Source organism: Halichoerus grypus, chromosome 2 (assembly GCF_964656455.1).
Source record: "Halichoerus grypus chromosome 2, mHalGry1.hap1.1, whole genome shotgun sequence".
NCBI classification, from domain to species: Eukaryota; Metazoa; Chordata; class Mammalia; order Carnivora; family Phocidae; genus Halichoerus; species Halichoerus grypus.
In genome coordinates, this window is record NC_135713.1 from 102,713,239 (window position 1) to 102,726,940 (window position 13,702).

General features: G+C 45.5%; 1 long non-coding RNA gene across 1 annotated transcript; it reads right to left on the reverse strand.

Annotated features, from left to right (window-relative positions):
* Positions 1–4,642: 4,642 nt before the first annotated feature.
* LOC144380977 (uncharacterized) lies at positions 4,643–13,517 on the reverse strand. Its single transcript, XR_013445352.1, has 4 exons — positions 13,322–13,517; positions 12,644–12,788; positions 11,955–12,075; positions 4,643–5,275 (listed from the first exon to the last, which is right to left on the reverse strand). It is a non-coding gene; the product is annotated as an uncharacterized LOC144380977 (long non-coding RNA).
* Between the last annotated feature and the right edge of the window lie 185 nt (positions 13,518–13,702).

The window sequence follows — 13,702 nt, forward strand, 5'->3', positions numbered from 1 at the left end:
TAATATATATATTTTATATATATATTGGTAAAATTGAATAATCTTTGACCCAGTAACTCATTCAAGCTCATTCAGTAAATCTATATTAAAAAGATAGAGCTGGGCGCCTGGGTGGCTCAGTTGGTTAAGCATCTGCCTTCGGCTCAGGTCATGATCCCAGGGTCCTGGGAGCGAGTCCAGCATCAGGCTTCCTGCTCAGTGGGGAGTCTGCTTCTCCCTCTGCCACTCCCTCTCACCCCTCCCCTGTTCATGGTCGCTCTTTCTCTCTCTCTCTCACAAAAATAAATATAAAAAAAAAAGAGAGCTGTGGGAAAAGCTACACTAGGTAGATGTTACATACAGATACACCAGTATTATTGATAAAGATAGAGACATACACTTGTGGGACAATTATGTAGAATAGCACAAAAAAATGTCCAATAATAAAAGAATGCTTCATCACATTGTGAAATATTATTCAATCATAAAATATTTTCAATCATATACACAAAATAGTAATTAAATGGAAGTGATTAATGGCCTATTTTAACCTACTAGATTAGAATATACATTTAGATGATACCTAATTTGGCATAAGTGCAGGGGTATGTTAGTATTCTAAATAAGTACAGTCTCTTTCAAGGACAACTTGGCAATAAGTATAAAATGTCTGGCCCAGCAATAATATGCTAGGATTTATCCTAAGAATAAAAGGAGAGATGAACAAGTCATTTCTATGAATGCTAAAAATGCTAATTAATTTTTTTCCCTGTAAAAGGAAAAAGTATGACCAACTTAAATTTACAACAATATCTAGTTATTTAAATATGATATATTCTGGTACATCCATGTATGGATTACAGTGCAGCCCTTCAAAATGTGCTGAAGAAGATTATTAAATAGTATGGAAATATTCACAATGTTACCAAGTTAAAAGAAAGTCTCAAAGTAGTACATACAGCAATTTATGTCCAGAAAATATTCAGAAGACTGGAAGGGCATGCATCAAAATGCTCAGAGTTATTTCTGATGGTGGGACTGTACGTCCTTTTTAATTTATTGTTTATGATTTTCTCCTTTACCAATATTTCAACAATAAATATATAATACTTTGAAATCAGATTTAAAATATTTTACTCCTATGTTAGTATCTGGGAAAAGTCTCACAATGATATTTTAAAAGGTAAACTACTAAACTAAACACAGGGTTTGATTCCAATTTTGTGTATATGTTCACAAAGAAAATATACTGGAAGAAAAGACCAAAATACTAACAATGTTTAGTTCTGAGTAGTAGGGTTCCCATTCTGGGGAAAATGGGATAAGCGTCCACCCCTATCTCTCCCCAACTGAATGCAGTTACAAAACCTGGACATAACATGGGGACCAGCGATCTGAGGACTCTGGAAACACAGAGGAGTAGGAGGACAGGGAAGAAGAGCAACACTGGAAGTACCCCCGACCCAGTGGAGAGCTTACCATTTTATTTAACCCTACTGTGCCCCTGCCTGGACTGGACGTATTGGGGGCTATGGGGGGAAGGCGGCGGGGGGGGCGGGGGGGGAGCCCCAGTGGTCATCCAGCAGACAGCCGGCTCCAGGAGCAGCAAACAGATCTGGTAGCCACCGTGCTGGCAAAGGCAGCCCACGGCCACCTAAAACTCAGGAAAGAACCTTCTACCGTATCAAAGAGCTGTATTCCGGAAAGAATAGAGCAGATCCTGTTGCTTTTTTCTCTGTGTGTCCCCTCGGTGTCTACTCCACTAGGCCTACATGGTTGTGGGCGTGCACCACAGAGCAGGGTAAATAAAGCCACAACTTCCTGGGGGGGGTACCAAAAAGACGACCCCCCGGGGAAATGGAGAACTAAAGCAATCACAGAGAGAAAGGAGCTTGGAAAATCATCCCATCCAGTTGCTAATGACCGCTGGACTCACTGTCAAGCTGCACGTGCTCAGACTTAATCCCAACCAGCATAACAACGACTTTGAGAGCTGAACTAAGGGATAAACCACTACCCAAGTGGCAGGCTGATGGCACACATACTGAGACGGATCTGAACAGCACTGCAAAGCTACCCACAGAAGACTGGTTAAGAACTTATTGCCTGGGGGCGCCTGGGTGGCTCAGTCAGTTAAGCATCTACCTTTGGCTCAGGTCATGATCCCGGGGTCCTGGAATCGAGCCCCGCATCGGGCTCCTTGCTCAGCAGGGAGTCTGCTTCTTCCTCTGCCCCTCTCCCTCACTTGTGCTCTGTCTCTTTCAAATAAATAAAATCTTAAAAAAAAAAAAAAAAAAAAAAGAGTGAGAGAGCGAGAACTTGCAGCCTGTAATCTCTTGGACATCAGCCTTAGCAGTACTTCCCAGGATCCATCTCCTCAGGCAAGGGACTCCTACAAAAAAGTTTTTGTGCAGCAAAGGAAACCATCAACAAAATGAAAAGGCAACCTACTGAAATGGAGAAGATATCTGTGAATGATATCTTTAATAAGGGAATATCTAAAATATATAAAGAACTCGGGCGCCTGGGTGGCTCAGTTGGTTAAGCGACTGCCTTCGGCTCAGGTCATGATCCTGGAGTCCCTGGATCGAGTCCCGCATCGGGCTCCCTGCTCGGCAGGGAGTCTGCTTCTCCCTCTGACCCTCCCCCCTCTCATGTGCTCTCTCTCATTCTCTCTCTCTCAAATAAATAAATAAAATCTTTAAAAAAAAAAAAAATAAATAAATAAATAAAATAAAATATATAAAGAACTCATACAACTCAATACAAAACAAAAACAAAAACAAAAAAACCCACCACATAGTTGTTGGAGTTCTCTGATTTGGACTTTACAGCAGCTATTACAAAATTCCTCCACCAAGCAAGGCTGAGCATTCTTGAACAAAAGAAAGTATCAGCAAAGAAAAAGAAGACAGAAACAAGAGCCAAATGGAAAATTTCAAACAAACAAAATTCATTGGAGGGGCTTATTAGCAGAATGGAGATGACAGAGGAAAGAGTCAGCCCACATAAGGACAGACCAGTAGAAATTATACAATTTGAGCAACAAAGAGAATAAAAGATAAAAAAAATAGAATGAATCTATGGGTCACTTCAGAGGCCTTGGGACAATACCAAAAGGTCTAAAAACATTCATGTCATCAGAGTCACAGAAGAAGAGGAAAAGGGTGGGGTGTAAAAAACTTTTTTTAAAAAAACAATGGCTGAAAATCTCTGAATTTGGTGAAAGACACAAACCTACCCATTCAAGAAGCTCAGCAATTCCAACAGGATGAACCCAAGGAAACCCACCCAGACACATCATAATCAAGCTGTAGGAAACTAAAGGCAAAGAAAACATCTTGAAAACTGAAAGAGAACAATGATTTGAGTAAGTGCAGGTTTCTCCTCAGAGCTGAGCCCTGGAGGCTGGAAAGAAGAGGGCAATATTTTTTAAGTCTGAAAGAAAAGAACTGTCAGGATTCTATATCCAGGATAACATCCCTCAGGATAGAAGGCATTTTCACACAAAAAGAAACTAAGAGAATTCATGTGTGCACACCTGCTCTAAAAGAACAGCTTTAGGAAGTTCTTCAAACAGTGGGGAAACAGTATCAGAAGGAAACTTACATCTTCAGAAACAAAGGAAGAGAGCAAGAATGGTAAATATCTAGTAAATATAACAGACGATTACTCTCCTCTTGAATTCTTTAAAATATTCATGGCAGTTGAACACAAAAATTGTAACATTGTCTGATGGGGGTTTGTTGGATGTAGATGTAATAGAGAAGATCACTATTGCATAAGGGGGGGAAGGTAAAGGGACTTGTGTGGTGGTGATATTAGAATAAGAACTTAATTAATGAGAAAGACGTTCAAGCTCTGGATAGGAATCAGGGGCGGGGAGAATGTTCTCCAAACCAGAGCAAGTCCTGTGCCAAAAGGCCTGTCCTCACTTTCACCTGCCGAAACCCAACTTCATCCATCCATCCTTCTTTCTTCAATCCATGAAGACTTCATCAAGGCTCTCTCACTTCCTTCCATGGCATCCCCTTAGCATTTGGTTTATAACTATCTGAGAGTCTTTGTAATACACAATAACTGGTAATATTGATAAAAATATCAGCAACCACCTGTTAGGTGTCTTCTATCAGATATGGCACTAAGTATAACACTTTACAAATGTTATTTCTGGAGTGCCTGGGTGGCTCAGTGGGTTAAGCATCTGCCTTTGGCTCAGGTCGTGATCCCAGGGTCTTAGGATCGAGCCCCGCATCGGGCTCCCTGCTCCTCGGGGAGCCTGCTTCTCCCTTTCCCTCTGCTGCTCCCCCTGCTTGTGTGCTCTCACTCTCTCTGTCAAATAAATAAATAAAATCTTTTTTTTTAAGTGTTATTTCTAATTCTTACCAAAACCCTTTGAGGCAGATAATATTATCCCCCACTGAGGAAACAGTCAGGGATATCTGGGTGGCTCAGTCGGTTAAGCGTCTGCCTTCAGCTCAGGTCATGATCCCAGGGTCCTGGGATCGAGTCCCACATCGGGATCCTTGCTCAGCGGGGAGCCTGCTTCTCCCTCTGCCTGCCACTCCCCCTGCTTGTACTGTCACTCTCTCTCTCTCTCTAGCAAATAAACAAATAAAATCTTTAAAAAAAAAAGAGGAAACAGTCTCATTGTGTTACTCTGATTTGTATTCCTGTTTCGTATACAATAATTAGACTCCTTAGGTTCTGCTAAGTTGTATCTATCCTGAAGCATCTTCTGGGCTCATAGAATCCAAGCTGGAATGACCTTAGTAATGTGCTTCTACTTTAATCCTCTGATTCTATAGCTGACAAAATTGGGCTGGTTTGGTTTATTTTGAAATTGAGTTGAACCCATAAATCCAAAAGAAGTACAAGCCAATAAAATGTTTGTGAACCGGTAGGTCTTGACTATGGCTCTTAAGCCTGCTCCCAAATAACATGCAAGAGTCTGAGAGAGTTGGAGAGAGCTTTGCGCAAACTGCAAAACCTTTCTTGGCTTGAGGATCAGAGAGAAACAATTTATGTTTCTGAGCATCAAAACCTTCGGCTGACCTTGCTGCTGAATGTCTCTTGTGCTCTTGGTAGTGCGACACATTGCACGTTCAAAGTAAGATGGATGTATCTTGGCAATACGTGTTGGAGAAAAATCCATTTTTACGACAAATGGTGTGATGCTTGTCTTGTCGGGGGCTGTGTGGGCAGCCCTGTTGGAGCACAGCATATCCACTTCTGAAGGTCCACAGCTCTCGGAGCACCATAACGGGCTTGTTACCCGGGAATGTTTTAGGCCAACCTGCAGTGCACACAGAAAGAAATAGTACCTGACCGCTCAACTGTAATGTCCACTATGGTCTGAATGTGTCCTCCCCAAAATTCCTATGTTGAAATCCTACCCCCCACCCCAAAGATAATGGTATTAGGTGGTGGGACTTTGGCCATGAGGGTGGAGCGCTCATGACTGGGATTACTGCCCTTATAAAACAGGCTCCAGAGAGATCCAGCCTCTTCTACTGAGTAAAGATGCAGCAAGAAGGTATCAGCTAGGAACCAGGAAAAGGGCCTACACCTGACCATGCCGGCACCTTGATCTTGGACTTGCCAACCTCCAGAACTATGAGAAATAAGTTTGTTTTTATAAGCAAGCCTGTCTGTGGTATTTTGTTATATCAGCCCAAGCAGATTAAGACAATAACCAAGGGAACTTTGCATGGAGGAGGCCCAAAGCACTGGGCATTGCAGAAGTGGATTTGGACTTGGAGAAATGGGATTGGAGGGGATAGGGAGCAGATGATATTCCAAGTTGAGAAGGCCAGGGCACAGGAAAGGGGACCAAGTCATGGGGAGCAGAGTTTGACTAGAGCACAGGGTGTACATTCAAAGAAGGAAAAGGGAGCATGGGATATAAAGATGGATAGGGCCTGCATTAGGACGGGACTTCCCAATGGAAGGAACTGTAAGCCAATTCAAATTCGCTGAGTCAAAAAAGAAGGGAATTCATTGGTTCCCATAACTGGAACATCCAGTTATGGAATCTAGCTGCTGCTAGATTCAGGTATGATTGGATCCAAGCACTAAAAAGACCCTCCATTTGTCCCTGTCCCCTTCCCTCAGCCGTACTCACCAATGGGTGCTGGCCAGCTTCCTCCAGGTGGTCAAGGAAAAACCACCAGCAGCGGTTACAGGGACACATCCCCTCATCTGACAACTCAGGTGGGAGAGCGTCTCCCTTGCCTAGAGCCGTAGCTCAATCTGACTGACCCATGCAAGACACTTACTAGCCTCTCCCTGCACCAGTCGCTGGGTCCTTGTGAATGGCGAGCAGCCGTGGGCCAGGCCTGAGTTATAGGCCCACCCTATTGCTGCAGGAAGAAGGGAGATGAGCAGAGGGAAGGCAAAAGTCACAGTTAATGCAGTCTACCACAGGGCTGCGTCGTGGAGGGCCTCGGAAGTCAGCGTCAGTGACTGCTTTTCAGGGACTAGGACTGATGAGAAATGAGAGTTACAAAGGGGAGTTCAGTGGCAGGGCATGGGGTGGACTGCAGTGGTCAGGCACGGGGGAGGGTCCCTCCAGCCCCGGGGGGCTAACGTCTGAGTTTGACCCCGTAGGGAGCCCGAGGACAGGTCCTTGCCACGGTAGAACAGGGAAGACCAAAGCACTGGGAGAGAGCTGTTCTCGTGCCTTTATCCTGACAACCAAACGGCGACAGCACCAGAGCACGGGGCCCTGCTAAAAAGACCAGGGTTCCATGTTTTCTCTGCAAGCCCGTGACCCCGTCAGACTCACAAAGCTTGTCTCAGACTGCACGTCGGAGGAGAGGTGGAATGCAGAATGAACCTGCCCCAGGCCCTCAGATAGGGGCTCGGGATGATAAATACATGAATTCTGTATGTGCATGGAATAAGATCCAGAAGGCTGCACACAAACTGTCAACACTGATTTGCAGTGAAGGGAGAGCGCTTTCACTTTATAACAGCAACATGTTGATGTATACAATAAGCAGGTTTCCATTTGTAGTAACAGTATCCATGGACATTGTGTCAATGCTGCGCACACATGGCAACAGTATACATCGTAAAGGAATTGGGATTTTTTGTACTTTGAGCGGGTGACTTGGGACAAAACAGGTTCGCTCTGAGAGGGAGATGAAGGGGGTACAGTGGGGGCACGTGATGGACGTGGTTAGTTCTCTCTGGGGCCTCAGGAAGTTCCCACTGAGAAGCTGCTCGTGCTTAGACTTGAAAGGGGACCGAGCATTGACCAGACCAACGAGAACAAGAGGAACAGACATTGGAGCCTGAAGGAACGAGGCAGAGGAGTGGGGCCAGAGCAGCCTGGAGGGTCTCCAGAGGGAACTCGGAGTGGCGGGCAGGGGCCAGCCCAGTCACCCCACCTGCATACCCCCCCCCCACCCCCGGCATGGGGCTTTGCTCTGCGGACAAGAGAGAGCCACTGATACATTCCATGCAATGGAGAGGCATGAGCAGCTTTGGGTTTGGCAAGACCACTGCATGCAAAGGTCAGAGGGAGGGGAGAGGTGGGAGGCTCCTGGGAGAGTGTGTTGAGGGCCTGAACCAAGGCGGCAGCCACGAGGATGGAAATTTCTCACATCTGCGAGCTAGGTTCACACACTGGGCAGGACGTGGGGGATGTAGGCATAGGAGGTAGGGCGACTGGTTACCATCTTCTGGTCTGAGCTGCTGCTGGATGATGGTCCATGGAAAGAGGAGAGCTTTCTTAAGGTCAAGTCCAATGTTCTACAACTTTTATCATTATTCACCAGGGTTCACTTTTTTCCCTGCCTTTTAGGTTAGTTTTATCCACTTTGCATCTGCCATTTGATGATTCTGTCATCCCCACTGATACTGGAGTGGCCTTTCGGTGGCCGCACGTCACCCTGTCATCTGCAGCCTTCCCTGAGCTTCTCGAGAATGCCCAGAGCTCTCCTTTATCAGCTTGGTGAAGGGAGTGTGCTCTAGTTCTCTCGAGGAACACAGTTAGGGGTACATTCTCTGGCCTCACCAAGTAAATCCCTTCTACCACTCCCGGCCCCCTGCGCTCCGGAGCCCTTCCTCAGCACTCCGCTCAGGCAGCTCTGCTTTGCACCTTGTTAACTGTAGGCCACCACTCTGTCCCTGTCTCCGGGACGAAGCTAGCCGCCTGTCGGGACGGGCCCAGATGTCTTTACCAGGAGGGGTTCCCCTACCAGTAATTCCCCTTCCTATCCTCTATTCTCCACAGCCCCAGGTCAGCCCTCCGTGCTCCATCCACACACAGGCCCCAGGCCCAGCAGACACTTCGGGACTCAGTTCCTGCAGTTCTTTCAGCGAGTACAGTATTTCCTCTGCGCCCTGGGCTGTGTTGCACTTTGACTCTGGTTCTGGTTACAGCAAATCTCGGTGGGCTAGATCTTACCTTGTGAGGCCAGGCCTGCCTAAGTGCCTGGCCGTTTCCCCCAGGTGCCTCTACCGTGGCCCAAGAGAGCATGAACCAGAGCATATGTCCCTTTACCAAAAGGCATGTGTTCAGCAAATTCAAACGTAGGTACCATCTGAAGATTGCGGGAGAATGCTTGAGAATTTAGCCATTCCTTATGAGCATTCCCCCACGCCTCTGACCCTCGTCCTTCCTGCCCTCCGGACCTTCTCCCCCCCCCCCCCCCCCCCCCACTGAGAGCGTTAACCGACATGCCTCCCTTACCACAGTTCTAGTGGACTTGTCTGGAAAACGAGGACCCAGCATCCTGCTTAGAACACGAAGCAGGGGGTGTTGGGCTCCGTGGAGCCTGAGAGCATACTCAGTCATTTTAAAAGCTTGTTATTTTTGAGGCCCCAAGCTCAAGAAATGAATTCAGAAAGAAAATGAAAAAAATAACAAGACAGATAGCAGGAGTGCGGCCTCCACTAACAAAGGCCCTCAGCTGAAACCAATTTGGACAGCTCAGCTCCGTCTCAGCTCATGAACTCCGCTTTACCTCAGAGAAGCCCTTCAGCACGCGCGCACACACGCACACACACGCACACACACACGTGCGCACACGTGCAGGAGGCAGACTGGATTGAGAGCTATTCGGCCTAAAAGAAGCAAAGGAAACTTGCTCCTTTCATTTAAGTGACATTCTCTGTGGTTTTGATTTCAGTAGCTTAACATCTTCTGAAGATGTCTTAGGTCATCCTGGGTCTCCAAGATGGGTTTTTAGGAGACACTTTGGGTTACTGAACCTCTGGAGAAAATAGGAAAATTCCAGAACCAGCTCCTGGTGCCTTTGTTTACACTAGCCACTTACTCCTTGAAACACGTCATCTCACAAACAGCCTCCATTTTTTCAAACCCAGGAATGAAGAATTTGAAGTCCTGAAATATTTAAAGTGCCCCAACCCAGAGCTCGTCACCAGAGGGTGCCTGAATCTGAATCTCCTGAGAAGAAAATGGCTTGCCGGGTCCTGGGGAAGATTCAGGATCTTACATTCCAGCTGACCTCTATCACCTGAGGAAGAGAAGAAGATAATGAAAACATGCTCTCTCCCCCGTTGCCTTAAGACCCCAGCCAGTGTCCACCTTCTCCTTGAGACTTTCTGAAAAACCAACCCAGTCCCCTAGGATTTCAGAATCCCTGCACACATTAGCTCCCTGTCCTGACCTGGAGCACAGGCTTGGTCACTCAGTGCTGCCTGGTGTCCACCCAAGCAGCTTTGATGCTTTCTGTAGACAAGGAACACTCCTTCACCTTCAGGCCATGATAGAATGAAGTAGAGAAAAATTTCATTCTAATGTTAAGTGAGAAAAGTCAAAGTCTAGAGCTGTGTGTATGATAAGCTACTAATTGTATAAAAATGGAAAAAAAATAAACTCATTTGCTTGCATAGAAATAAAATATCCTGGGGGTGCCAGGTGGCAAAGTCATTTGGGCATCTGACTCTCGGTTTCAGCTCGGGTCTGATCTCGGGGGTGTGAGACCAAGCCCCACATCAGGCTCTGTGCTCAGCTCGGAGTCGGCTTAAGATTCTCTCCCCCACTGCCCTTCTGTACCTCCTCTCTCTCTTTCTCAAATAAATAAATCTTTTTTAAAAATCTCTGGAAAGACACACAAGAAACAAATTATACAATCTCTGAGGAAGGAAAATGTATTTTTTTGTGGTCTTTGAATTTTGAAACATAAGACTGTTATTTCCTGTCCAAAATGAAGTAATTAAAACACAATTTAAAATACACATATTTGGAGCGCCTGGGGGGCTCAGTCATTAAGCGTCTGCCTTCGGCTCAGGTCATGATCCCAGGGTCCTGGGATGGAGCCCCGCATCGGGCTCCTTGCTCAGCGGGAAGCCTGCTTCTCTCTCTCCCACTCCCCCTGCTTGTGTTCCTGCTCTCGCTGTCTCCCTCTCTGTCAAATAAATAAAATCTTAAAAAAGAAATTTTAAATACACATATTTATTTTTAAAACATTTCTTTTCCCCAGAATTTCAAGGTAGACTAGACAAGGTTGGCCCAATAATAGTGTACTTCTGGGTAGAGTAGACTTCCACAGACTGCAGCACAGGAAAGGTGAAATATCAGGATCATGGTTCTTTGGGAGACAGGTGGAACCAGAGGTGGAAAAACAGTGTTGTACTAAAAGGTTACAGTGCCAGTATGGAATTGAAACTTCTTAGACCTCCAGGAGCATTCCTGAATTCACAAAATCACAGGAGCGTCACTGGACTTTCCTATACAAAATGGGGACAAGGACAAGGCTCATGAAGGGACTAGTATGGGGTCAAACTGAGGCAGCACACTTGGATGGAGAAGCCAGTTAGGAAGAAGTTCAGAAATTCACAGAAGTCACAAAGAAGGTATAGGGTACACACAGAACAGAGATTTGATCCAAGTCCACCTCCCAAGAGCATGCCAAACCCCAATTCAGAAGTTTATACTTACACTGAAACTGAGGTTATCCTGGAAGGAAACTTGCTTCTGAGACCCATGGGGCAGCACCCGTGCCAGCTCAGACAGAACCTCAGTGTCATCAAGAAAATGGTACTCCGGGCGCCTGGGTGGCTCAGTTGGTTAAGCGACTGCCTTCGGCTCAGGTCATGATCCTGGAGTCCCGGGATCGAGTCCCACATCGGGCTCCCTGCTGAGCAGGGAGTCTGCTTCTCCCTCTGACCCTCCTCCCTCTCATGCTCTCTCTATCTTATTCTCTCTCTCGCAAATAAATAAAATCTTAAAAAACAAAACAAAACAAAAAAAAACTTAAAAAAAAAAAAGAGAAAAAGAAAATGGTACTCCTTCCTTAAGACACCTTCCTTATATCTGCCAGAAAACTGTCAAATCTATGATGACTGCTCTTTGAAGGGTACCCCCTCATGCTGTGTAATCCACAACATGTTAAACCACCATGGCTGCAGAGCACAACTCTGAGTAGGGGGGCAGGGGGTCTGCAGGAACATGTTTGTGGATCTCAAATGGAGGCAGGATTGCCTATATTCTATAAAACCTTAGTGAAATACACACACACACACACACACACACACACACACACACTCACTCACCTCTTCTGCCTTTACGGAACAAAAACCTTAATGAGTAATTCACATTTCAAAAAACTATTTTGTGAAAAAACTTCCCTCAAATAATAAGTTTTCTTTTTTAGGTTGAAAATGTGAATTGTTATCACTGTATTTTATTTCTATATTTTACTGTGCCCTGAGATTTCATTTGTGCCCAATTTGTCATGGTTCAAGACATGTTGGGAACTCATGGTTGAAAGACGCCTGGAGCTGCAAGAGCAGAGGCCATCCACTTCCAGAGTAAGATGTGCTTCGTGTAGCATGCACTCTGCACGTCAGCTTCACTTAGTGATCATAGGTGATGGAATAAATTATTGTTTTAGGGATCTGCTACGGATAACAACGTTCTCCTCAGCACACAGAAATGGTTCTCAAATTCTAATCTGCATAAGAATAACCAGAGAAATATGTTAAAATTATATTCTCACCTCATTCCATCCCAACTACAGCCACCATCCTGACTCAGTGGGTCCAGAGTTTTGTTAAATACCTGAGCAAGGACTCGGTTACGGTACAAACTTCACTGTCTTGTGTGAACTCAGAGGAGACCTGCCAAACAGGAACAATAACTGTGATCTATTTTGTTACCAGTGGCTTTTAAATAAATAAGAAATAATCACATGGCTCCCTTAGGTACTTGAAGCAAATAAAGTGAAAGTCCAGGGTAATCAAAATTGCCTTTGATGTCTTCCTTCCACTGGGTTCCAGATGAAGAAATTGACTTGCATTCAGGAACTCTCGTAAATGAGAAATAAATATCACTAAAGAGAATCCCAGCAAGCATGCAGCACACAGAGAATGAGACTGACCCAGGTGACAACAGATCGGAGTCTCCCAATTTATACCAACAGAGGAGTAAGGAACACACAATTCCACGACAGAGGAGGAAGCTCTCATGCTATTAAATTCAATGCCTATATAATGTGATATTGTTTGCATGGCGTTAAGCAAAGCACTAAGTATGTTCAAGTTGCTCTAAAGCATCTTTTTTCTTCTGCCCTCTCTCCTCCCCACTGTCCCAGCCCTGAAACACATGCCCCTGAGGAAAGGGACAGGAAATCAACATGTATGGAGTCAAGTGTACCTATCCACCCTGTGAAATAGGTAGTCCCCTTACCACTTTGCAAATACGGGAACAGAAGCACAGAGATTAAACAACTTGCTGCAGTCCTCAGGCAGGACAAACCGGGGCTAGGATTCACGTGCTGTTCTGCTGGCATTCCAAGTCCTGGCTCACCACACCTGGAGCATCGTGCTATGCACTGTGCCAGGCACAAAACAATGGTAACTAACACACGTAGTGACTGCATGGTTTGCTCTCAGTTTCTTAAGGCTTGCTCCCACTCTCTTCCTCTACTCCCTTTCCTCAAATCTCATCTATTTCTCATGGCTTTAAATTCTATCCATATATAGTCATCAACTTTCAAATATATATTGTCAGCCCAGATCTCGTCTCTGAGCTTCAGAGATGTATCCACTAGGCAACATATCCGTGACTTACTGTTGTCTGAAATGGAATATGTCAAACACTGAACTGTTTATTTACAGTCCCTCCTTCCCCAGCAAAATCCTTTCCCTTCCCCGTTCTTCACCATTTCACTTACTGGCCCTGCCTTCCACGCGATTGCTCAAGCCAAAACAACGAGCAGCGCCCTGAATTCCTTCACCCTCCCACACAAGGTACATTAGCATCCTGAGAAGCCACCTCCAAAATGTAACTAAAAATCTAACTACTACCTACTGTCCTCTCCTTTACCATCCAGTTTTATATATATATACGCATCTGTGTACTCACGTTTCTTAGCTGCAGTGTGAGCGTCAGAAACTTTGGGAGCCACTCATTGCCCGCCAGGTTAAGGCGCCTGCCTACGTCTTTGATCTCATCTTCCCTCCTCTCCCCCTCTTGGTTCCTTTGGTACCTGGAGTTCCGAGCTCTCTCCCACCTCGGAGCGTGAGTATTTGCTGTTACCTCCGCCTGGACCGTTTTCCTCCATACCTTGCCCATAGCTCTCTTGGTTTAAATGTAGATCCTCAGAGAGGCCTCCCCTGACCACACTATGTAGACTGTGTCCTATACCTACTTATTTTTCTCTAATGAATACCTATCAGTTGACTTATCATCAGTTTTTCCAGGAGACTAAAAGCTTTGCGAGGACAGGAATGATTGACATAAATG